At 40.7% G+C, this 25,804-nt stretch overlaps 1 protein-coding gene across 7 annotated transcripts in view; it reads right to left on the bottom strand.

The window, feature by feature from the left end:
* The window catches only part of htr2cl1 (5-hydroxytryptamine (serotonin) receptor 2C, G protein-coupled-like 1), a 151,679-nt gene extending 126,197 nt beyond the window's left edge, over positions 1-25,482 (bottom strand). For 6 of the 7 annotated variants that reach the window (XM_058393742.1, XM_058393740.1, XM_058393741.1 and 3 more), the window contains exon 1: positions 25,249-25,482. The gene's annotated coding sequence lies outside the window, so the exon portion shown is untranslated. Of the gene's footprint in view, positions 1-23,424; positions 23,765-25,248 lie in introns of those variants that run through there. The other variant, XM_058393743.1, reaches the window with a different exon arrangement.
* Between the last annotated feature and the right edge of the window lie 322 nt (positions 25,483-25,804).

Below are 25,804 nucleotides of genomic sequence, written 5' to 3'. Positions count from 1 at the left end.
TGCATTGAAAGCATTAAATTATCATGCAGCCATGAGTAATTGCTATGCAGTGTCTTGAGTAATACCAGTGCGTCGTTTATTCAGTAACTGTAACATGATTAGAAGAATTTAAACCAATTAGATCACAGTAACTTGTGCTGTTTAACCCATCAATCCAAGATGAAATAGTTGCTGTGAAATAGTTGTTTGGATCGGGGAGAAAGAAGGACAGAAACAACAGGATGGCGGGGAAAAAGACGAGGATTTAAAGAGAGAGAGACAGAGAGAGAGAGAGAGAGAGAGAGAGAGAGAACAAACCCCTGAAACATTTAATCATCTCTTCGCCCCAATATCTTTTCAAGTCACCCTAGGATGGAAACAAGCGGACTTATTCCTGTACACAGTCCCAAAAATCATTAATTGCAGAATCTGTCCTGCTCATTTAAGTGAAACGTTTAATTATAGAGTGGAACTGGAGGCAGGCAGAATTAATGGCTTGATGTGAAACTGACTGATCTCAGCCTCAGAGGCCTGTGTGTTAGGCTGCAAGAAATTGTGCCCTCTTGAAAAAGAATGAAAGTCTGATAAAACGCTTTGTGCAAAAGAACTGCACACTTAGGCAGAGAGTGAGAGAGGGCTAGTGAAAGAGAGACGGATGGAGAATAACACAAATATGGAAGGAGGGAAGGAGTGTTGCTTCCTATGGGTTTATCCTACTCACATCGTTTCTCCCTTTTCATCCAGCTCCAGGTCATGAGACTACGATAGCGCTCGTTAATCCCTGTTTCTGAGTAATGAATAATCAGGATCTTCTGCACTCTGCGCAATTTGGGCCACATTCAGGAGCCAGAGATTTGAAGCATTCAGGTTCAAAGGATGTGTCAATAAAGGAAAGGGAATTTTGCTGATATTGTGAGAGACTCAGTCAGGTTACCTACATGCGCTTCACACCTCCGAGGCTGCCGTGTCTAGAGCTGACGTATATAGTCGTAGTCGTAGTAACTGTCGTATGGTGCGCGGCTCGGATGCGGTTAATTGAGATAGAGTGAAAAGCAGGTAGGGTTAGCTAATCAGCAAAAAGAGTGTGTAGAAAACGTCGACAAAGCTTCCGAAAACCTGCTGGGCCTCAGCGCTGGAGGAAAGCAGGTGGGAGACTTCACACTGAACAGCGTTACTTAAAGGGATTAGTGTGATTAGAAGCAGGTGTGCGTGATTAGTAAACACCAGGGAGATCAGGTCATGTAGCATAATCATACGCTAATGTGTGATAAAGAGTTTTTGCTTAGTAGCGTAAAAATGACACAAATAATAAGCTGCAATTTTAAAGATCAATACAAGTACCGCTGCAAGAAATTACATTTAGCATGATTTAAATATCTTATTATGCCATAGTACTATATTATAAAAGAGTAAAATGAAGCAATTATTAGCTATCCCGAGGCATTTTTACTCATTTCAAGCTTAAAAGTTGCTCATTCTACTGACGAATATTAGAGAAAAGAAATGCTTAAAATATGCTAAATCATCTGCTAATGGAACAAAACTAATTAAAGCTAGAAACAGAAGAATTATATAGCTAATTATAATAATATTAATAATTTTAGTATTTGCTTTATTGTGATCTCAGAACAGAGCAAGGCTATATTATAAATCTGCGGTGTACTTTGGTGGGTGATGTGAAGGGAAGAAAAACAAGCAAACAAAAAAACATTCACCATGGTTCCACCGGTACCAACCAGTTCAAGAGCAAACAGTATCTGATGGACATGTAGGTAAATAGTTGGCTCTGTGGGCCACACCGGTATTGTTCAGCTTTAACAAACATTCAGATCTATTCGCATGAAATGTTCAGCCTCATCACTGACAGAAATCAGGAGCGAGACTTCTTCGGAGGGATTAGTGGGATTGGAAAGAGGTGCGTGATTTCTAATCAGAGGATGGTGAGCAGAAAAATGGGTCGTGTGAGGAATCAGGTGACATGGTGTGTAAAATCGCAAGCTGGCTGAGGATTCTGGGAAATGGTGTATGTGTTTTCAAATGAAGCTTGCAGTGACGTGGCAGAAAAGGAAAATCAAGACTGACGAAGATTATATGTTAATTGTAGGATAATAATAATAATAATAATAATAATAATAAAACATTGGTTCATTCTTCTTCTTCTTCTTCTTTCGGCTTTTCCCTTCAGGGGTCGCCACAGCGAATCATCTCTCTCCACCTATCCCTATTTTCTGCATCCTCAACACTTACACCCTCTAGCTTCATATCCTCATTTATTACATCCATATACCTCCTCTTTGGCCTTCCTCTTTTCCTACTGCCTGGCAGCTCCATGTCCAACATTCTCCTACCAATATACTCACTCTCCCTCCTCTGGACATGTCCAAACCATAAAACATTGGTTCATTAAAAGCCCTAATAAACAGAAAGCCAGGATTAAAATAAAACTCTAGTATAAGATGTATAGAGTATATTGCAAATACTGTAAAATAGCACTGATTGTAATAAATGGTGGTACTTTTAATTGAGTCTCGTTTGTCTCAGCACATTTGTCTCTTGCTACTCTTGAGTTCTACATACTACAAGAAAACATCCCCTGATGTAGTGTACAGCAGATCCTAATATCATTTGAGAAGCAGGACAAACGAGGAAAAACTCGGATGCACGAATGTTTGGAACAGGTCACATGGTTATTATGTCCAATAGGCAGAGATAATAGAAAAGAAGAAACAAATATTTTAGTCAGGGACAGAAAGCAAGAAAAAGGAAGAGGTGAAGCAGAATAAACATTTCATCATCCGAGCTGAGTTTTGCTGACCCAAAGACACCCAATCCATTAATACACAAAGCACTTGCTAAATAGGTCTGTGTTTGCTCGTGCTGAAAACCCATAGAAGTGTGCGCACACACACACACACACACAGACACACACACACAGACATGCACTCATACCTAAAAACAGCTCTCAGGTCGGCTGCTGGTTGTGTCATCCAGGTGTTGTAATGTTCCACTTCCTGTGACGCCACTGGAGCAGAAAGCTGTCTTCAGCAGCAGCTGCTGAGCTTAACGCAGTATAAACTAAACTCACAGAGAGCTTTTAAAAGTCTTTTAGAAGCACACGGGCTAGGAAACTCAGAAAAAAACATAATCAAAGCAGAAAACACTCCGATGGGCCAGAAGGTCGTGTAAAAGTGATGTGTTTAAGTTTGGACAATATGAGATGATTTGTTTCTTTAATTATCAGCTGTACTGAACTTTACATCCAAATAGATTTGTGCAATACAGTTTAAAGTAACCATTCCACCTGCTAGCATGATTCTGAAGCCAGAGGACCTGGTAGAGAACACAGGAAGAACAAGCAAAACTCCAGACAGACAGCAAGCCCAGCTCAGGATGGTACCCCAGACGAAGCCCTGAAGCTATAAGCTGTAGCGCCTGGCTGCTTTAAACCTTAACATTAAGGTAAAAATGTCTTTTTGTATAGTGATAGGATATTTTTATTTTTTTGTGCACTTCTTCTCACGATGACATTTTTATGGATCACTTGCATTTGTCACAGGCTGTTTCAGTAGCTCACTGTGACTGTTGTTGGTGGAGGGCCTGAGGAGGATGAGCAATGCATGCTGGGAGTTGAACGCCCTGGTGAGATGTGCCTCACACAAACACACACAGAGAGCCCCTGTTGGGTTACCTGTCTGTCTGCAGCACAAAGAGAGCACAAAGTGTGTGTGTGTGTGTGTGTGTGTGTGTGTGTGTGTGTGAGGAAGTCAGCAGTAGAGGGTAGCTTGGAGCCAAGCAGAGAAACAAAGAAAAAGAGAGAATAACCTGAGGTATTTTTATCTCCTGGTGCATTTTCTTCCATTCTATACAAGATGCCACCCTACTGTAACCCCCCACACTCTCACTTTTCACCTCTCCATCTTTCCTCTTCTCTCTTTCTCTCTCTCAGGAGTGTTTTCATTGACTGAGAGGCAGCAGGCATTGAAAATCGTTTGATGTGTGTTTGTGTTTTACAGTGTGAAAGTCCTCTAGGATCTTGATCCATCAAACTTGTCTGGGTGGCAAATACTGTATATTCACATACACACACACACACACAGACCCAGGACTTGTCACACTAGTGATCTATCTCCTGACAGGCAGAGGTCAAAGTGTGTATATGTCTGTTTTTATGTTTTTGTTTGTGTGTGTGTGTGTCCTATCTCATCTGTCTCTATCTACCAGAATGGTGAACAATAACAGATCCACACTGGGAGCAGGAAGGTTACCACGTACCAAACATATCAAAGGGACAGCTCATGTTGATTTGAGTGAGTAGTCGATGTGTTTTGGCGCCTTGCACTACATGACAAAACCTCAATCAGACCATATTTGGGTAGAAGATATAACTCTGATGAACGATCATACTTCTGTGGAAAGGGTGAGATTTGTTTGTTTAGGTTTTAAATAAAGGTCCGGTTTCATTACAAGCATACAGTAGCATCAGCCACCGCTGAGGTTCAAGATGACAGCTCGGCATCAAAATACGCCTTAATGTTGGTTTCTGTGCGCTACTCCAGGGGCAGTGGAGTGTGAAATTATGTGTGATCCCAACCCCCCAACCCCCCACCCCTCCAAAAAAAGTGGACGGCTATAAAATCTGGCACTGCACACCAACCTTGACAGCACTGGAGGGTCTGCCCACGCTGCTGGGTGCAGCATACATAATTGTAATGCATAAAAGCCAGAGGAGAGATGGAGCTAGTCAAAGACCGAAAGATGGAGAAAAGAGAGACAGAGAGAATGAAAGAGCAAACTGGAGGAAACTGTACAGCAGCACATTTCCAACAGAATTTTCTGTCTTTTAATTAGCTGAATAACACTCGCTGAATTGTACCTGCTTCTCTGTACTGTGCCTTCAGGACAAAGCTGGACTTATGCTTCTCTACTGCCAAATTAAAGATTGTACAGGTGCTCTACATAATCCACATTCAAACACACACACACACATACACACAACCAAAAAAAAAAAAAAACACTGAAGGGCTATCCGGAAGCAAACACACCTGTTTAAATATTCATATCCCATTTAGCACTCCTTTACTGAACAATTTCCATTCACAGCAGAGGAGCAGAGAGAGAGAGAGAGAGAGCGAGAGAGAGAGACAGAGACAGAGACAGAGAGACAGAGTGACAGAGTGACAGAGAGAGATGGAGAGAGTGAGACTCTCTCTCTCACACACACACACACACACACACACACAATACTGCACACAGTCACCAAGCAAAACCAATGCATTTCTACACCTGGTATAACCATAGAAAAAAAGATTTGAGGATTTCTCTATGACTCAGCTTCAGCTTACAAATCAATGTTAACTAACTGTACCTCCAGAAATATTCACCTTCACCTAGCATGATGGAGTGTTACAAACAAGGTGTGCAGACAGGCAGAGGCACAAATATGAGCACTCAGATGTGGAAAGCTGATATACATATCCCAGAAGAGATGCTGCTGTAATTGCAGCTAAAGGTGGCCCTACTGAGTATTGACCCTGGGAGTGAATATTTATGCATCCAACAAATGGGAGCTTTTTGTTTAATTAAACTTTGTGTCACTTGTTGTTTAAATCAAGTGGTATATAAAAAACAGGGAAATCCATTTTAGTTTCAGGTTGCAGCAGAACAAATACATAAATCCCACCATAAAAAATGTACAAATTCATATCATTTGTACTTTTTATTCTTTTCCTGGATCAAAATTATTTCACAAGAATGCAGTGAAACTGAATCTCACCTAAGCTGATGATTGACTTTACATACTTATTGTAATTATCCAAACATAACTAGGAAGCTGTTATCAAGAGCTAAATGTAACCGTAACTCTACCTTATTTCAACACGTATAACGTACCTTTAGGAAAACTTAGGCCATTAGCTCAAGCATGCACGTTGGAGTGAGGCGCAACCGGGTGGCATGCCAGGACTAAGACAGGAAAACAGCTGTATCGTAATTAGAATCCTGAGATTTGAAAATAGCTTTAGGCTAATGTTAAATATTACACGAAAATATTTCTCATGCTCGGAGGTTCTAACATGAGACCTGTCAGATTTAGCTCTTGAAAGAAAAGAAGAAAAGAAAGCTGGCAGCTGAATAGATGTTAACTGAAAGGTGGATTAACAATTCCCGTGATCTTATTAGGGCAGATTTAACTGGGCTTCAAAGAGCTGAGGCAGATTTACACCGAGAGTCGAGCGGTATGAGCTGCTTATTTCATAATTTATGGCATAGTGGTATAGTCAGTGCTGATTGGTCAGATGGTACTGATTAATTGTCTGGAACTGCGGCTCTGAGTGATTTCTGCTGGACGGTAAATGAACACTTTTTGTATTAATAACCTTGGTCCAATGTGTAATCGTTTCTATAGTAACTTATACAGTGACATGTATAGAAGATCTTCCTAATAAACAGATGTATGCCATTGATTGCTCAGCTTTGTAATAGTTAGGGGTCAGCCTGTAATTTCTGATTGTTTCAACACAAGATCTGAGCGCAAGAAGACTTTATTACACATACATTACAGCACAGTGGAATTCTTTCCTTCACATATCCCAGCTGAGGAAGTTGGGGTCAGAGCACAGGGGCAGCTATGATACAGCACCCCTGGAGCAGGGAGGGTTAGGGGCCTTGCTCAATTGTCCAGCAGTGGTAGCTTAGTGGTGCTGGGCCTTGAACCCCAACCTTCCAATCAACAGCCCAGAGCCTTAATCACTTGATCTACCACTGCCCCAAGACAGAACAGAGGAGCGCTTGCACTTCCTCAATAACATGACAAGCTGCATTTTTCCATTATATTAACGTCAGGAGAGAAAACAAGAGAACCTGGTAAGGAAGCACATAGGACACAGGTATAGAAGGGAAATTATTTCTAATCACGCTCTCAGGTGTCACCCAGATGAGGATAGCTTCCCTTTCGAGTCTGGTTCATTTTCAGGTTCCTTCCTAATATCGTCTCATTGAGTTTTTCCTTGCCACCGTCACCTCTGGCATTCTCATTAGGGACACAGTTATACACTTAAAATGTTTCTCCTTTATATATTTCTGCTATTAAAGCTGCTTTATGACAATGTCCACTGTTTAAAGTGCTATATGAATAAAATTGAACTGAATTCAATTAACGACAGGAGGTAACTTGTTCTGCGGATGTTCCACAACATTAAATATAACTACACAATTAAAGAAAGGTACAGTGTGTTCATTCATTTACATTTAAGTAGAAAAGATGGCAAATTGTCGATGTATAAAAGGGAAAAAAAACAGTCCACTTGGCATTGAGTTATATGTTATTTTAATAAAACAGTATGTTACTCTAAATAAAATAAAGATCATACTTTTCTTCCTTATAGTTAACTCAGTGCTGTGATACAGGAACCAGGAACCTTCCCCCTAGCAGTGCAGGCTCAGTGGTAATGGTCAGGGGTCTGCAACCTTCAACAACAAAAGAGACATTTCTGCCCACCAAATAAAATTCACACAGAGCCACAAAACCTATTTGAAGGTTAAATAAAATGAAGCTAACAGAAATTAAAGAACTACAAAAAAGAAAACTTTTCAGCTTTCAGCTGCTGCTCAGCTTTCCGCAGCAGTTTCCTAAATTGCTCTTTTTCGTTCACCTCCAGCTTTGTACTTTTCGACAAATGCGGTGTGTATGTTCTTAGATTTTTTGTTGCTTGCTAATTTCTCGCCACATTTTAAGCATACAGGTAAGCCACCTTCATCAGCAGTGAAGGCAAATGAATCTGTCCATAAAGCATTGAACGTTCAAATTTCTTCCAAGACTTTTCTTTTTTTGGAGAAAAAACGTATGTAGCATGTGACTCATATTTTGAGTGACAAAATATTTTATTATAATGTAACAAAACCACCTCGAAGAGGTATTCCACTGGAAAAATATATACAAAATAGCCTTTATTTATTCCCATTTTTTACTCAAAGCTACAGCGAGGCACTGATGAGGGATGAAAGAGCCGCATCCGGCTCTGGAGCTGCGGGTTGCTGACCCCTGGTAATAGTGAACAACAAAATTTAAACATCCAAAGTGGTAAATTGTTTTAGAGAGTAGCCAAAATCTCAAAACTGGAACATTTCGTTTCCAACAAAGTTCCGATAATCTCTCTTTCTGAAAAGATTCTGACTCATTCTTTCCTCGCAGCCTCATAATACGTTGGCGAATATTATTTAACACCACAAAGCATTCAAAAGGAAGACATTAAGAAACCAGTGACTCCTGTACTGGAGTCTTCAGGTTCTGAACACGTGCTTCAGGATTTAACTATGCAGGGAACGTGTTCCTTTTGTCATGGGAGCTGTGGCACATTCATCATGCTGACAGGTTTCCCTACAGGTCTCATTCCACCAACATCTGGGCGATGAAGATTTACTGCATGAGTGTTCGTTCCCAGATTCACACTAGATTAAATCTAATCGTGGCCTAAACCGGAGATTTTCCATCAGTGGTTCTTTTTGGACTAGGGCTAGGTATAATTTGTGCTAGAGCAAATATAAATTCACATCCAGGAGCTGAAATGATTCATAATAAAGAGCTTATATATACCACATCTGGAGGCATGATTCACCTTTCACTGTCAAGGGTTTTGAGAATAGGCGCTTGAGTTAAACTTCGCAATGTCAACACATCTCTTCCTAAATTTTTGAAAATATTTTCATGTTCCATGTACAGCCTGCCACCCAGCTACCCATACATACTCTTCCTCAACACACACACACACACATATATATATAAAACAGAGACGTCAAGGTATGTGAGACAAAAATAAGTCTATAAAGGAAGAAACCATCATGAGATTTTCCACCAGGAGTCTCTTTATGATTCTGTTTTCAGACCAGAAATCAGTCACATTTACAGTGCAGTCTGTCCTAAAACCAAAACAACACTTTGTCAAAGCCTGAAATGCTCGCTCTGTGGCGACTGAGACATGGGATTTATAAGCAGGAAAAATACAAACAGAAGTCTAACACAAAGAAAGTAATACCCACTGCAAGCCACAGCTTCGTGTGCTAACTTTAAGATGAGTTGATTATTACAGCATGACATGTTGGTGCAAAAGGTAACAGTGCTGTCTCACAGCTCCAGGGTTGCTCCTAACCTCAGAAGACTTTCACACTGGTGGATAAGTCTGAAACAGAGCAGCGTCTGCATAAAAAGTTTGGTAAAGTGAAAGCTGTCATGTGGACCGGGGAGTACACTGCGGTACCGAACCTGAGACGAGGTGTGAGTTCAGCTGAATTGGAACTGTCGCAATTCCCCTCCATTTGAACGCAACTTGGACCACACTTGTTCAGGAAGTAAAGTAACCTGCTCATGTGTTTTAGGTGCTGACGGCATCATTAGTTTCCACAACACACGTGTAGCTTGAGTGGCATGGGAATGTTGTGAGACATAGAAGAGGCAAGGTAGAGACCTTACTGTGCACAGTAGCACCATATACACACTATGTGTTTTGAGATTTCCTTGTGTTTGTGATAAAATAAGATGCACACAAGTGCACTGGAGTTCAAGAGAATTAAGTGAATTGCTGCAGTGACCACAGGAAACATACCCAGTGTGAAAACCACCTCAGCTTACTGTCTGTGTTGAGGCTTTGCATTTGGTCTGCATACATTTGCATAGGATTTCTAGTCTCCTCCAAGACATGTTTGGAGTGGTAAATTGATCCTCAGATGCTAATGTGTATGTCTGATGTCTCATTCAGCACGTACTCCCTCCCTGTGCCAAGTGTTCCCAGGATCGGCTCTGGATCCACTGCGGCCTTGCAGCTAAAAGCACTTAGTGAAGATGTATTTACTGTAATAGGTATAAGAGTATTATACATTACAGAGTCAAGCCCCTTCAGGTTTATATTCAATTATAGATAGGAATATTTTGAGCACTAATCACATACAGACACAGATAATGAAATTATATATTACAACCCTAGTATGTATGTATGTATGTATCTACCCATCCATCCATCCATACACCTACCAACCTACCTACCCATCCATCCATTCATCCATCCATCTACCCATTCATCCATCCACCTACCTACCTACCTATCCATCCATCCATCCATCTACCCATCCATCCACCTACCTACCTACCCATCCATCCATCCATCCATCCATCCATCCATCTACCCATCCATCTATCTATCTATCTATCTATCTATCTATCTATCTATCTATCTATCTATCTATCTATCTATCTATCTATCTATCTATCTATCTATCTATCTATCTATCTATCTATCTAACATTCTAATGAATATACTATGATGAAAATGAATGTCAGCCACCTATCCACATCATATATGTAACTTTACATGAGACTTTATGCTTGGGCTCAACAGCAGGATTGTGTTTGGCACGGTTTCTATTGTTTACACCATTTTCAGTTTTTCACACTTCACTTGCTTTCTCACATTGTAAAACAGGATATTGAAGTGGTGTATGAGTACCGGATACACTTCCCAAGACACAAATGTTCTGGGACCAGCGTGCCTCACAAAACAGAGGAACAAGCTACTCATATCTCTCTCCTTTTCTCCTCTCTCTCTCTCTCTCTCTCTCTATCACAGCTTTTGAGCTTGAGTTAGAGTCGGTAATCATCTACAAACTTGACAAGAAAATGGTGGATCGTTACAGAGCTGTGGGTATCACAATTCTCAGCGGACAAGATGTGCAGAATGGTGTGTGTGTGTGTGTGTGTGTCTAGACCAGACTGAAACTAAATGTCATAAGCATAGGACATATCTGACCTTGTGGGGACATTTGGCTGGTATTCATTGCATTAAAAATCTGTATTAATAATAATGTAAATGGAAGGCCTTACAGGGATAATCAAAGAAATGTGTGTGTGTGTGTGGATTGAGATGGGCTGAGTATAGCATATGTGCATTGTCCAGTGTGACACAGTGCTCAGTTAACAGAAGACTCTATGGGTCTATGAGTCATGCTGCTAAAACTCTTGACTTTAGGGGACTCCATTATGCAGCAGCTGCACCCATCTATTGAGCGCTATAGAGACAGGGCTATTTCTCTTTTTCATATTGCAGGACAGGACAGAAAGACAGACAGACAGAAAGAGAGATGGACAAGAAAGAGAGAGAGAGAGAGAGAGAGAGAGAGAGAGAGAGAGAGAGAGATGAAAAGAGTAGAATGGAGGAAGTGGAAGGTAACGAGAGACTGCAACCCACTGAGATAGGGACAGGAGAAGGAAGACAAACGCAGAGAGAAAAGGCAGGACAGAATGTGAATGAGTGTCGGAGTGGGACAGTGTGCTGGAATGAGCATCAATTGTGTGTGTGGGTGTTTGTTTGTGTGAGTGTGCCTGTGCTGCTGCAGTATCCCAGATATACACCCTTTCTCACACTTATCTACGACGTTCCACTCCACAAGTCAGAATGCACACACACACACACACACACACACACACACAGAAATCTACATTTGTTTACAAAATTATGCGTCTAAATATTAGGGAAGTAGCACAAAGTGTAGAGTAGATGGAAAGCAGGCAGATAAGCCCAGATCTCATTTCAGACACACACAGAGACCAGAATAACAATAAGTTCAGGAGAAGGAAGCAGCAGGAATACACGCAAATGTTTGTGGGAGCTTGGGATGTAAATGCAAATAAATAAATAAATAAATAGTGGCTTATAGGCTTAAGAGCCATTCTACCAGTTTGGGAGACACACCTAGGTGGTGAACCACAGCCATAACCATCCGGTTCAAATTTTCATACACATCATCATAGCTTCATGAGTTACCTTGCTATTGTGTAAATACTGTATATAACTATGCTGGATGTAGCTACCATTTTTGCCAAGGGTACTAAGTGTACTAAACCCAGACATGCTGGTGGAGCTAGAAATAAGGGCAGATATCTAGCTCCAATTGGCTTGCTATTGGGACAGTGCTTTTCAGCACTAGTGTCTGATAACATTCTCATTGAGTACAATGGAGAATTCTCTTTATAAAGAGACATAAAGCAGTCAAGCAAACAGAGCTTTCCAGATATTCCATACAGTGAGTAAAAGGTCAATCGGACCGTAAAGCTCGCCCATTTTTTTTTTATTGTAATGTGTAATATACTGTATATATAAGCATTAAGAGCTTAAGTTTGCTCTTGTGTTGGGGCTGTTGAGACACCAAATTCCTTTACTGGATTATTAATGTGCTATCTAACTTGCACATACTTTTCTATACACATACTAACAGACCTAGCCTTATTTATTGATATACTTATTTACATATTTATCTGCGCTTGTTCATTGGCACTTCTGGTCTTCTGGTAGATGATAAATGGCATTCCGTTGCTATGTTCCTGTACAATGCAGCATCTACTTTCACAAATGCTACAGATACAAGTACTCAGCTAGGGTACTAATAGTTCTGGACATGTATTAGTAGCTATATCATGATGTATAATAGAAAATAAGTAGACGCATTAGAGGACTGCCAATTTGAATGTGCTGAACCTGTGCATGTGTATGAGCTACACCGATCAGGTATAACATTATGACTGGCACCGACAGGTAAAGTGAATAACACTGTTTATCATGGCAACTGTTAGTGGGTGGGATATATTAGACAGCAAGTGAACATTTTGTCCTCAAAGTTGATGTGTTAGAAGCAAGAAAAATGGACAAGCGTAAGGATTTGAGTGAGTTTGACAAAGGGTCAAATTGTGATGGCTAGACCACTGGATCAGAGCATCTCCAAAACTGCAGCTCTTGTGGGGTGTTCCAGTGGGGTCTGCAGTGGTCAGTATCTATCAAAAGTGGTCCAAGGAAGGAACAGTGGAGAATGGCCAAGGCTCATTGATGCACGTGGGGAGTGAAGGCTGGCCCGTGTGATCCGATCTAACAGACAAGCTACTGTTGCTCAAATTGCTGAAGAAGTTAATGCTGGTTCTGATAGAAAGGTGTCAGAATACACAGTGCATGATGGGTCAGGGCTGTTTTGGCAGCAAAAAGGGGGACTAACAATATTAGGCAGGTGGTCATAATGTTATGCCTGGTCAGTGTATGCTATAAGTCATTAATGAGATACAGTTTAGGGTATGTCGGAAAAACTCTTCACATGATGAAGTTCTGGCATTTTCTACTTCATAGTTTTGAACTGAAATAAGTTTCTCTTGTGTAGGTATCGTACCCAAATGTTCGAGAATTTTAAAGTTTATTCCTAAAAGTGAAAAGGCGAAAAAAAAAACCTGCATTTTAGGATTTTATTCTGACTACAGAGCATCTCTGACATTTTGACAGCCAGGATCTGATTACAAACTGAACTGTTTCGGCTTATGTCCATTTCACTCAGATACACAGCTGTGCAATTTGATCAAAGGGTGACATTCGCTGTGGGAGAAAAATCACATTTAGTTAGCGAGGGTTTGGTTTTTTTTTTTTTAGCATTTTTTTTAAGATCTTTATACTGACTCTTTTCACCACAGCCCTTGTTAAACAGGTTCCTTATCTAATGTGACCTTTGCAAGCAGAGTGTCTTCGCAAGAATAAAACAGAAATAAATACATTTTGCATTGTAAAGAAATGTTGCATGTAACAAACATCAGAACACAATTAACAGTAATATCAACCCTCCCTTGGGTTATTTACGGTTATTGTTACCTTTAAAGGTAGACTAATCATGAATAAATGCTGTACAATAAAAAACAATAGAGTGATTATAGTAATTTGTCGAAAATGAAAGATAATGTCATATTATTGTAGAATATTTCCAATTACCATTTGTTTTCATTTTCACACATCTTTTTCAGTGGTGTTAAATTTCGAAAATTTCATTTACATTTTGAATATATTTAATGTCACTGTTGTAATTTGCTGGGTTTTAATTTTTGCTGTTTATTTATAGATAATACTGTACAAATGGCAGTATTTCTGGGTAAAAATGTTGATGTATAGGGTACGCCAATACCGTTTTAAAAACGAATGAAAAAAATATACTTAATGTACAGCGATACCTCATAGTTAATGTTAATACTATAAAAGCAAGCACAAGGTTTGGCTGTTAATATTACAGCAAAAAATCTGACCTCAAATTACAGCAGAGCAATTTTTCTGAAAATAAGCAACGATCTTTCTCCATAACATATGCGAATGTGAATTATTTAGCCGTATCTGTACTACCATCATTTTACATTACACTGACATTTTTACTGTAAAGCTCTGGCAATCACATTAGATAAATGTGGCATATTGTTAGAGTGCATGAGGGTTTCAAGTTTATTTGCTAAATGTTAAATGTATAGATGTTATTGACATTTTGTACAATGAAATGATTAGGCGAGGCTCAGGCAAACTACAGCAATAAAATTTTATCACTAAAAAGATCTAAAGTAAAAGGAAAAGACTTAAGTGGTTTCTTTTGGTATGACAAAGGATGCGATAAAGCCAAATTTGCCCAATAAAACGTCACAGCCACAGGTTTCCCAGACTACCACACACAGAAATGCATAATTACATAGCTCTTGTAACAACATTATCAAATCTGCAATTCAGCTACTAAATAATTACACTGTTTCCGACCCAGTCAAATGCTCTCACTGTCACAACAACAGACTTTGCATAAAGAAATAAAACACTAACAGGAAGATAAAAATAAAGAAAAAGGAGTGGCCCGGTGGTGTCGACCCAGAGCAAGGAAAAAAGTAACATTTTTCAAATTATGTCAAGAGTGAAGCTGCAGCTTTCAGGTTCTGAGTGCACGATAAGGAGGCATGAACTGCTTCTATCTGGAGTTTAAAAAGAAAAGGTGTCCAGCTGGGAGAGATGACAATCAGCATGCTGAAAGACATGAAAAGCATGACCTTTTCTATGATTTCTCTGACTTTTGGAGCCTTCGTCCTCCCTCACTCTTTCATTCTCTCTCTTAATATCCCCCCCCCTCGCTGTCATGAATTAAGCTTGACTCCCATGCTGGTGTCTCATTCAGAGGAAATCGCACAATACTGCCCCTGACAATGCTAATTTCAGCATTCTGCTTCAGCAATGTTTGCATCTCAGTGTCATGTTACATGATGCCAAAGCACGTAATTCTGGCCACTTAGTTCTAGTCCAGGCTGTTAGTGATGTCAGCAAGAGCGTTTAGTGGCTTTGCGGCATCACTCTGTTCGTCTCCCGCTGAGATCACCCGGGAGAAAGCGGCACAGACCTGACACCATAATGTCTGCTGTATTGTGAGGGACATACAAAGAGAGAGAGCAAGAGAGAGAGAGAGAGAGATGGTGATGGAGGGAGGGAAAGAGAGAGGCAGATAAAAAGACAAGGACAGGGATTTACAGGTGGGTCGATACTGAGAGAGAGAGAATGAGGGAGAGAGAAGAGGGAAGAATGGGATGGTAATAGCAATGCAAGTCCTTGGGGTGATAATGCATGTCCCCATATCTCACATCTCTCCGCATCAGCATGTGTTACAGCAGCAAGAAAAACCCACAGTGGAGTAGAATTTCTGAAAAGCGTTGAAAAAACACTGTTTGACACTGTCACTTGGGGGCTTTTAAAAAAATAAAAAAATCATGTAGAAAGCCAAGAGCTCTCGATGTATCCGAGCTGCCTTACTGTCAACATTAGCAATTCTGAGCAAATACAAACACACTTTACGATCTACTCATATTTACATAGACTGGAGTGCTCATTCACCAGCACTTCATCTAAACGCACATTATATCTAAAATTGTAGCACTATACAGACTGTTCTACCTGGAGTTTGCTTCAGACTTTCACTGAAACACGTCAATGTAGAAGCATCGAAATATCAAACAGTTAGATTTCCTGTTTAAAATAAACCTGGATACTGTACCTAAGTACAAACTGCTGTTGTATTCGTAAAGACTGTCTCGTGCTCATCCCAGGATCCTGAAACTCAACATTCTCACACTGAAAATGATTTATGATCTGACTCTCCGGTGTCACCCAGTAGAGGATGGATTTCCTTTTTTTTTTTTTTTCAATCTGCTTCCTTTCTAGCTTCCTCTCAGGGAGTTTCCTCACCAGTCTCGTGGCTTTCATTAGGGATCTGAACATCTTTTCTGTAGAGCTGCTTTGTGACAATGTCGATTGTTAAAGGCACTACACAAATTAAACTGAATTGAAGGCTGAATTGAACTTGCATTTATGGCCAGTCTAGTGTGCAGGGCTGCCAGGTCTTGACAAAGGCTTTCAAACGGTCAATAAGAGCAGTTTAATGCAATAACTCAGAATCTCCTTCAAATCGCTGGACACAGCTCTTAAAGTCATACAATACATTTGTAATGAAGCGCTATCCTGGATAGTTCTTTCACCGAGGTCTTAAAATGATCTCATATTATTAGACGTGTAGTAGTGATATAAGAATCATATTTATACTCTACCCATGTGTGTGGCCCTTCATATTTTGACATTTTCTAGTATATGAAGTTTTTAAAGTTCAATTCGGCTTTGCGTGGAATGAAATATGTTTCTCTTTTGCATGTTGATCACTAGATTTCATTCCGATTGCACTGAAAATTCCTCACACAGCCCAATATCACTTCATAATCGAATCTACTGATGGAAAAACAACATTACTCCTAAACTATAAAGATGTGTACAATAGGAAATGTGTGTGTTCTCAATACATTATCAGCCTCATTCTCATCAGTCTCTGTCTTCATGGTCTGAGGTTAAAGTGACTCAAAATTTAACACTGTGCCCCATCTCTTCTCTTCTCGTGACTGATATCTGGTCACACTGACACTTGTAAGGAAATAACTGCTGATTCCTTTAGTCACTTCTGTAGGCTGAAAGGTTTGGGTCATTTAAAAATTCACACTTAGCTAGAAAGGTTTCTGACATTTTAGACACGAGGCTGAAAGCTTAACCCAACATGTTTTTACAGGCAGACACCCAAAGCAAAGCTTGAATTTAGCCAAATTTCCACAATGTTCTGGTAATAAACATATTTATGCTTTATTATAGTAGAGATATCCAAAGTACATAACCAGCTGAACTCAAAACTGACATTTTTTCATATAGAATTCATCAGTCACAGTGATATTCCTGCATGTTATCCTATATGAAGTGACCAGATAAAAAAAATGTGTGCGGTCATGAAGAGGCTCAGTTGAGATATTACACAAATTCAATGCTATAAATGTTTACAAAATATGGAAGGTGATGCACATACAGTACAATCGAGCATTTTTGGTGTAATTTAATTTCAATTGCAAATAAACAAGTGAAAGAAACCATTTATCAACTGTACCCAATTTACAGTGCATTATGGGTGATAATACTGTGAACTCTCCAGAAAGTATAATGGTACGTTGAGAGTTTGGACAGCACTAAATCACTCTGACTTTAAATAGTCCACTGTATGACAACTAAGGAAAGAATTCAACCACGGTTACAGATCTTAAAATATACAGCCAGTGACATGCTTGAAGAGCATTTCAAACATTTCGTAACAACTACATGCATTTTACGGTTTGGCCCCGGCCAATTATGCTTTAGGAAAACAGCCCAGAGCAGGTTATGCACTTGGAGGGAAGTTTTCATTTAAACGGTGCTTAATTGACCCTCTCCTGGTAAGTCGACCTAAAGAATCTCTAGTATGTTCTTCACTGACCCTATCTAATGACCATGCTTGTCACTCATTTAGAAAATCATAAATTATGCCAGTGTTGTCACTTCTGACACAAATGGCTCACAGGTGGAGTCTGTCTCTCAGCCAAAGCAGTGAGACAAAAGAAAGAGGAGAGAAAGTGTCTCGGTGGTGGTGCTCTGTGTCAAACAGATCTGTTAAATAAGCACACGCACATCATCATCATCATCATTGTCGTCCACCCCTTGAGTCAATGTTCTACCCTTTTCTACTACACTTTAATCCCTTGTCACACATGGTAAGCCAAGAAAATCCCACCAGCCCCTTTGTGTATTGATGAAACCTGCTGTCAGTATGTTCAATACATTCAGCACTGACCTATAAATCCATTAAGTCTTAAAAATACACACAAACGTAGCAGTGATTAAGCATTGTTATATCACAGAGCAGCGCACCGTGACCACAGATTTCAGTGAGGCGCGACGACATTAATGATGACATAGCCTCAAACAAAATTAAGTCGTGAGGCTATCACACTTGACTTATGCTACAGGCTACGATCCACCGAACTGTTAGAGGAACTCCGTAATAGCCAGTTGACATTTAACTACATACAGTTACCCAGAACAGTCTAGGAGCTTGCTTTGAGTGGTTTTAGAAGTATTGTGTTCAGTCCAGCTGGTGTTTTCCACTAACTATATCTCAAAATCCATAACAAGACCAAAGATTTCCTAGACTCAAAAAATTTCAGTGTCAAAAAAGGCAAACCTATTTTTCTTTCTTTTTCTTTTTCTCTGCCTTTGTGTGGGAAACAAGGTCACCGTGGTACATGCGCATTTCTTATGTAAGAACACTATTCACTCTAAAACTCCTCTTTCCTCTCATAATAATTGCGATATATATCGAGTCTTATAATAAAAACGGTTCTGTACATCAGACACATTTTCAATTTGCCTTTGTTTGCAGAAATGTATTAGATTTAATCCATAAAATTAGCTATAAACGAGATCTTGGCAGCTGTCCATTTTGGCAACGCTGTCCTGTGTCCACTGAAAACGGTTCATCCAGCAAGCATGATTGTGCGAGTGTGATTACTGACGGATCGGTTTCTATTAGCCCTTGTTGTAGTTCCCTTTTCTCACCACTAGGTGCAATAATAACTCTAGAGTGAGCACATTGCCACAGGACCTCTAGAAATCGATTCAAATCAGCTTCTATCTGTGAAAGAGCAACATTATGTAAATCATTAGTCACTCAAAATAGTTCATTAGTATTTGATTTGAAAGATATAAGGTCAAGAATAAGGACTTTAACAAGATTTTTGAGAACGGCTGATATCCTTTATATGGTAAGGTTGTTCTCATGGATGAGCTGCTACGGATAAGCTGCCACTGCCATAGCCCTACTGAATACACAATTCCGATTGGTCGAAAAGAGTTGGTCCATTTTCTATAAGAGCAGCTCTGACAGCAGTGTCGTCTGTAAGAAAATCACAGGTTTCTTCTAACACACTCTTTCGAATGCATAACCATTTCTACAATACAGTGCCTTCATGGGGACACATACTCACACTTCACTTAAATCCAGCCTTACAATAAACATATTAAAAAAAAATAGTTTTATTCAATGGCAGTGAAGCTTTCAGTAAGATGATGTTTAACATTTACAGAAGCAGACTTCTGTCAGTGCCTGCGCCTGAAGGTAAAGCTGATCCTTTATGTTTTCTGTGGAGAAAGTCTTCACGACAGACTGTGCTTTGCACTTTCTCAGTTATGTGACAAGCTGGAATCTTTTTCTTCTAATTAGCTTTAAGGGTGAGAGAAAGAAAAAAAAACGACTGGCTGGTGAGGGAGTGACTGTTTATTGCTGTAATAAGAGAAGTGTTAACAGGGAGCCAATTTGTACTGCAGATGTTCCACAGCAGTGAGCATAACAATAAACAAATATAATGTATTTCTGACATACTTACATATATATATATATATATATATATATATATATATATATATATATTAATCATTTGCTGTGGTTTAAGAGGAGTACTTTCAGAGTAGTAAGAGTAACACCTATAACAACACGCCCTGTTGTGTTATATATACTCCTTATATACTGATCAGGCATAACATTATGACCACCTGCCTATGACCATTTTATGACCATTATGACCATTTTATGTTGGTCCCCCTTTTGCTGCCAAAACAGCCCTGACCCGTCATGCACATGACATCTTTCTATCAGAACCAGCATTAACTTCTTCACTCCCCACGTGAGCCTTGACCACCCATGACCCTGTCACTGGTTCACCACTGTTCCTTCCTTGGACCACCTTTGATAGATACTGACCACTGCAGACCGGGAACACCCCACAAGAGCTGCAGTTTTGGAGATGCTCTGATCCAGTCCTTGTCAAACTCGCTCAAATCCTTACGCTTGTCCATTTTTCCTGCTTCTAACACATCAACTTTGAGGACAAAATGTTCACTTGCTGCCTAATATATCCCACCCACTAACAGGTGCCATGATGAGGAGATAATCAGTATTATTCACTTCACCTCTCACTGATCATAGTGTTATGTATATACTATACACTATATATTTCTTATATGTAAATCAGACACAGTCAGTTCTTTTAAATTGGCTTTGCAGAAATGTATTAGAAATGTATTTATATTATATATTTATATTCATATTATTTGCTATAGAACAAGATCTTGGCAGCACACCAATTTGGCAACACTCTCATTAACTGTCCTGTCTATTGAAAACGGTTCATGAAGCCAGTATGAAGCAATGTGATTACTGCCCTAATTGGTCTCCATTAGCACTTGGTGTGGTTCACTATTAGCCTTATTATCCATAAGCACTTGTGGATTTTTTTCACCACTAGGTGTAATAATTACTCTACAGTGAGCACACTGCAACAAGAAAGTGCAGCGTCTTGAAGTGAACACATCTTACATACTCACTACATAAACAGTAATCTTATGTATTCTACATTACAGCTTATTGGTAGCTCAGACAGTGCGTATGATTTACAGGTGATGAAATGATGACTGGGATGCTAGCACATCATGTATTTATATACCATACAGTCAGCTCAAGGTCGCCGCTCACTTCCCAGCTTCCCGTCGAAACACGTGTGATGGATAGACAGAAAGCAGGCGTGAGTCATGATGGGTCAGTGACCTGCGATTCCGTGTAGTGTATTTCCAGGCCGCTGTATGGAAATGTTTTTTTATGGAACATTACAAAGTGCGAAGCTGGAATGTTTGAGGTTGTAGCGGGGGTCCAAAGAAACAGTAACTCATGCGCTAACCACAGAACAAGACAATTCCAACTGCTGTTCCATTACATTTTACAAGCTATAAAATCAGTATAATATCGATGTATTATGTTGCTGTTTACGTTCTGCTTCAACACAGGTGGAAAGCAAGAACGCTGGGTTGATGTTTATGTAACTTTAATAGACAATGAATTAGGAGAGAAAAGCAGTAAAATGTGGCATCTGCACTCTGTGTGTGTGTGTGTGTGTGTGTGTGTGTGTGGTGTGAGTGAATGAAACGGATACAAGCAAAGTGAGAAAAGAGACGGAGGCCAGCAGTGCAGTATGCCGTCAGTTTAAACAACAATTAAACACTGCATGCTGGTGAGCACATGCTGTTATTTAATTTCCTAATGGACTAAATCCCTTATGCAGAACTGTAAACACAACACGGGGGTCGAATAATCTCAGCACGTTCCAGACATCAGATTTTACACACACCTGCAAAGTCTGCCATGGATAATCTCTAACATGGATACAGAGACGCTTCCTTTCGTTTTGCCGAGCAATTTCTGGCACCGTTCCATTATTTGTTCTGGCACACATTAGCTGTCATGTGTAAAACCAAAGCAGTGCTGACGTGGGCAGGGATCAGGCATACAGGGTAGTGTCTGTGTCCCTGCACCTGCAGGTTGGGAGTCGAAGACTGAAGAGACTTCCCCGGAGACGAGGCCACCGTGACAGGTTGGCTGTTTTCAGCAGCTTGCCTCTGCGGCTGTGTTAAAGGGAGGAGCTGCCAGGTCGCAGCCACACAACCAGACAAAAACTGATGGGAAAGGAAGAGAAAGAGCTCCCTTGTGCATGCAAAGCAAATATTTACTTACACATTCAGAGGCGGTACATGCATCAATATCCGTGCTGGTTTGTGTTTGAACAAGAACGCTAGCTTGATTGAGACATTCAGGCGTTCCGACACGGACATACAAGTAACTGGCAGCCTTAACTATGCAGATACGCGGGGCTGTTAGACTAAAAACAGGCTTACAATTCAAATGAGCCTGATCAATGGAAAGTTTATTGACATCCTTATCCAACTGCACACTCATGCCGTATGCAATTCCGGCAACTGTGTATCGATCAGTCCATGTGCACATGAGGCAAGTCCTGATATGCTATCTTAAACAAATCAGGGAATTAATAGCCAATTTAAAAGTGTGTTTCATATCAAACAATCCACTTCAAACTAAAACTACTAAAACAATAGTAGCAAATGCACTACTACAAGAAAACTCTATCTTGTTTTATTGCCAGCAATCACACACTCAAACACAAGAGCTCAACCTCGAACAAGCAGTGACAACTTCAAGAAAGGTATTTCCAAGCTCCTTCCATTTGCAGTGACAAGTCAAATCAGTCCTGACAGATCGGAGACCGGGCTCACCCCTGAGCCACTGACAAGCTCTAATGCTCACAATAAGCTGCCCATTAATATTTATGAGCGACTCCACAGAGAGGTACCCAGTCAGAGCCTCTGATCGAGTCAAACAGAACGGAAACATTAGAAGACAAGGATGAAGTTCCTGATCAGGCACCCGGACAGAAACGTGAAGGAAATGGTCATCTCTCAGTGACTGTGCAAACAATTCATTCATTTATTCATTCCTCTTCAGACATGCTTTATCCTGTTCAACGTCACTGGGAATCCGGAGACTAAACTGGAAACACTGGAAGTGAGGCAGGATTACACCCTTGATTGAAAGCCAGTCAAATACTGACATGTTTTTGGACAGTGAGGGTCAACCAGAGATCCCAGAGGAAACACACAGGAGCACAGGGAGAACTTTAGCAACTGCAGATGTCTTTCTGACCATTAGCTCGGTTTAAAGGTAGCATCTGAATACTTCAGAAGTGGATGAAGTTTTGAAACTAATAATTCAAGCAATTACCGCTGCATTCTTTAGTGTCTTCTACAGAACCACACCCTCAAGGGTGCCACGGGTGTGAACGTCTGAATTCCAGAGTAAAAGGAAGAGCTTCCTGATTGAGATGACTGACAACCAACTAGAGATACCTCTTTCTTCTGCCCTGGGGCAGTGGTAGCTCAAGTGGTTAAGGTGCTTGGTTGTTGATTGGAAGGTTGGGGTTCAGGCCCCAGCACTGCCAAGCTGCCACTTTTGGACAATTCAGCAAGGCCCTTAACCCATTCTGCTCCAGGGGTGCTGTATCATAGCTGCCCCTGAGCTATGGCCCTAACTTCCTCAGCTGGTATATGAGAAGAAAAGAAATCCACTGTGCTGTATTTTATGTGTGGAGATAATAAAGGCTTCTCCTTCTTCTTGCTCTGATTAGTTGCACGGCTGTAGTTCATCCATCATTTGTTTTCTCGCCTCCTTTCAGAGCCACAGAGAGTTTTTCTGATTGCTCAGATGTTGGTGGTCCACATCATTTGTTGCTAGAGAGACCTGTTTTCCTCCAGGCAGATACTTTAATATATTAACTAAAATTTCTACATATGAAAAACTTCTACTGACACGACCTTTAATAGATGAAATGAAACTCCTACTTACCCCACAGAGGAGTGATGTTATGAGTTGAAGTCACATGATGACGTCCTGTAGAGAACACGTCAAAGCTGCAGTAGGTGGGGCTTTCTGTGTAAGTGTGTGTGGGTGTGTGTGTGGTTGTGTGTGCACTGTCAAATAATGGATTTCGTACATGCTACCTGAGTGCTGAAAACCCAGATTAACAAGAGATTTTGTGTGACCTTCTAGTCTTAATTGCCTGATGAGAGCACTAAAAAAATCCAATATACAAAATCCAGCACACACATACGGCCAATTAATCCATGTGATCAACCAGGATTATATTTCATTTTATTATATTTAAAAAAAATAACAGCTTTAATACCCATTTAAATTGGGTCAAGAGGTTTTTTAGCCGGAGAACAGAAGTGAGTCCGTGAGAACAGGCAGAGAAAACGGGTTAATCCTGGATAACATCTTCAGATTGAAAAAAAAAAAGCGTCATCACATACAACTCAGCACCTGGTGATTTGCATCATCCACCATTTGAGGCATCTTCATGTTTCTTTCTCTATCTGTTTATCCCTGATTCCCTCTATCACCCCAAGGACTCGCTTATCCATTATCCTCCAGTCGTTCGTCCTTCTCTCCCTCTCTCTCTCTCTGGTAGATGAAACGTTTTATGCAGCCCACTCCAAGAATGACCAGTGGCAGCATGTCAGCACACACTCACATTAATCCGGCTAGACTTTGGCATTGAAGTTGCGACTTAAAAACCAATTCCACGTCATTAAATGGGGCAGATGAAAGGGCAGTTAATCAGGTGATCTTGATTCTCATTACTCTTGGCACAGCCTGCAATAACAAGCGGACGTGCTCACAGTGAGCCGTAGCTGGGTACACGCACCAGGCTGGAGATTTCAGTCAGTCTATACCTCCTCAAAATCATTTAAAAGCAGGATCTAACACATTATTGTTTGTTAATCATTGCCACAATACTTATATCAGTCCAGACATGGCATAAGGATGGAGTCTAAGAAGAAATCATTCTAAACAATTTGTTATTTTTCTGAGATGTATGAGAACATGTTGACCTGAACATCCTGTCGCTGCTGATGACTCTTTCTCTCTCTCTCTCTCTCTCTCTCTCTCTGTGTGTGTGTGTGTGTGTGATCTGATGATGAATCACTGCATGGAGAAGACGACGCACCAAAGACAAATCTTTTCAATCAGGTTACAAGCTTAAGCACGAGACCAGCAATAAAATATGTTTTAGGAAATGACTGCATAATTAGTGTGAAGATGTGTTTCAAGACAGATAAAGACTTTAACCCAGACACAGAGTGAGAAACCAGCACATTTCTTTTCTTAAACTGGAGTCTAGCACACACAAAAAAAAACTCACCAAAGAATCTACTGCCTTTGCGTGATTATTACCTAATTAGACAAGGCGCTGATAATAACCGGCGCGCGCACGTTATTGTCGCCTTACCTTGAACGGGCTGAAGCGCTCGTGCTCTCTGTTGTCGCAGTTCAGTGAAATAAAGTGTTAACAAACCCAAAGATTCAACAAGCACCAGCACCGGTGTGGTGTGTATTACTTTTTCCACCCCGTGTCATCCTCCTGGTGCGCGCGGAGTACACACACCTGGTGCAAAGCGTGTAATTCAAATGTCCTGTATTGTTTTGTAATGACACACTGACTGGAGGAGTGCACCAGAGAACAGTCCAAAGTGTTTAAAAAACATCAACACTATAGTTAATAGTTTAACGGTGTTCAAATAAAACTGGATTAAAACTACAGTACAGCAGCCGGTTGTTGTGTAGGATGTAGTCCAGGTGTTCGGCGTTGTTTAAAATGAAACTCACCCATTAACACGACCCGGCTTTGTCTCAGTGTCCACTTCTTCTTGACTTCCACGTTTCATGTCCAACTCGTTCCTCTCTCCGGCTCAGGTTTTCATTCACGGATTCCTTCACAGGTCGCGGCGGGACGCTGCAATACCGACTCGCTCCCTCAGACACTAGACTCCGAGACCGGAGACTGAAGCAGGAGCGGAGCGCGCGCCCCGGAGTGCGACGTCACTGGGTGAGCGCTTGCGCGCGCGCGCGCGCCTTTTCCGAACCACAGCGCGTGCAGCGCGAAACCTCTCCAACAGTTCTGTGGCGCGCGGAAATATGCGGTGGTTCTGGTGTTATGAGTCGACTCTCTGTTTAACAGCCAAGAAAAAAAATACGAGTCTGTTCCCGCCGTTAATCACACCGCCTATTAGCCTATTATGGCCTGTTTCTTTTTTTTCTCTCTCTCTCTTTTTTTCTCTCAGCAACATCTTCGTAGCCCAAGGCACGTGCAGAGGTGTCGAGGTATGACAGATGGATTTGGCTGTGTGAAAGGAATGCAATCGCATTTGTTTGATTTCAATTA

The sequence above is a fragment of the Hemibagrus wyckioides genome, linkage group LG07 (genome assembly GCF_019097595.1).
Source record: "Hemibagrus wyckioides isolate EC202008001 linkage group LG07, SWU_Hwy_1.0, whole genome shotgun sequence".
In the NCBI taxonomy this organism is placed as follows: Eukaryota; Metazoa; Chordata; class Actinopteri; order Siluriformes; family Bagridae; genus Hemibagrus; species Hemibagrus wyckioides.
Note: the sequence above shows the minus strand (reverse complement) of the source record. Positions and strands in the feature narration are given on the sequence as shown.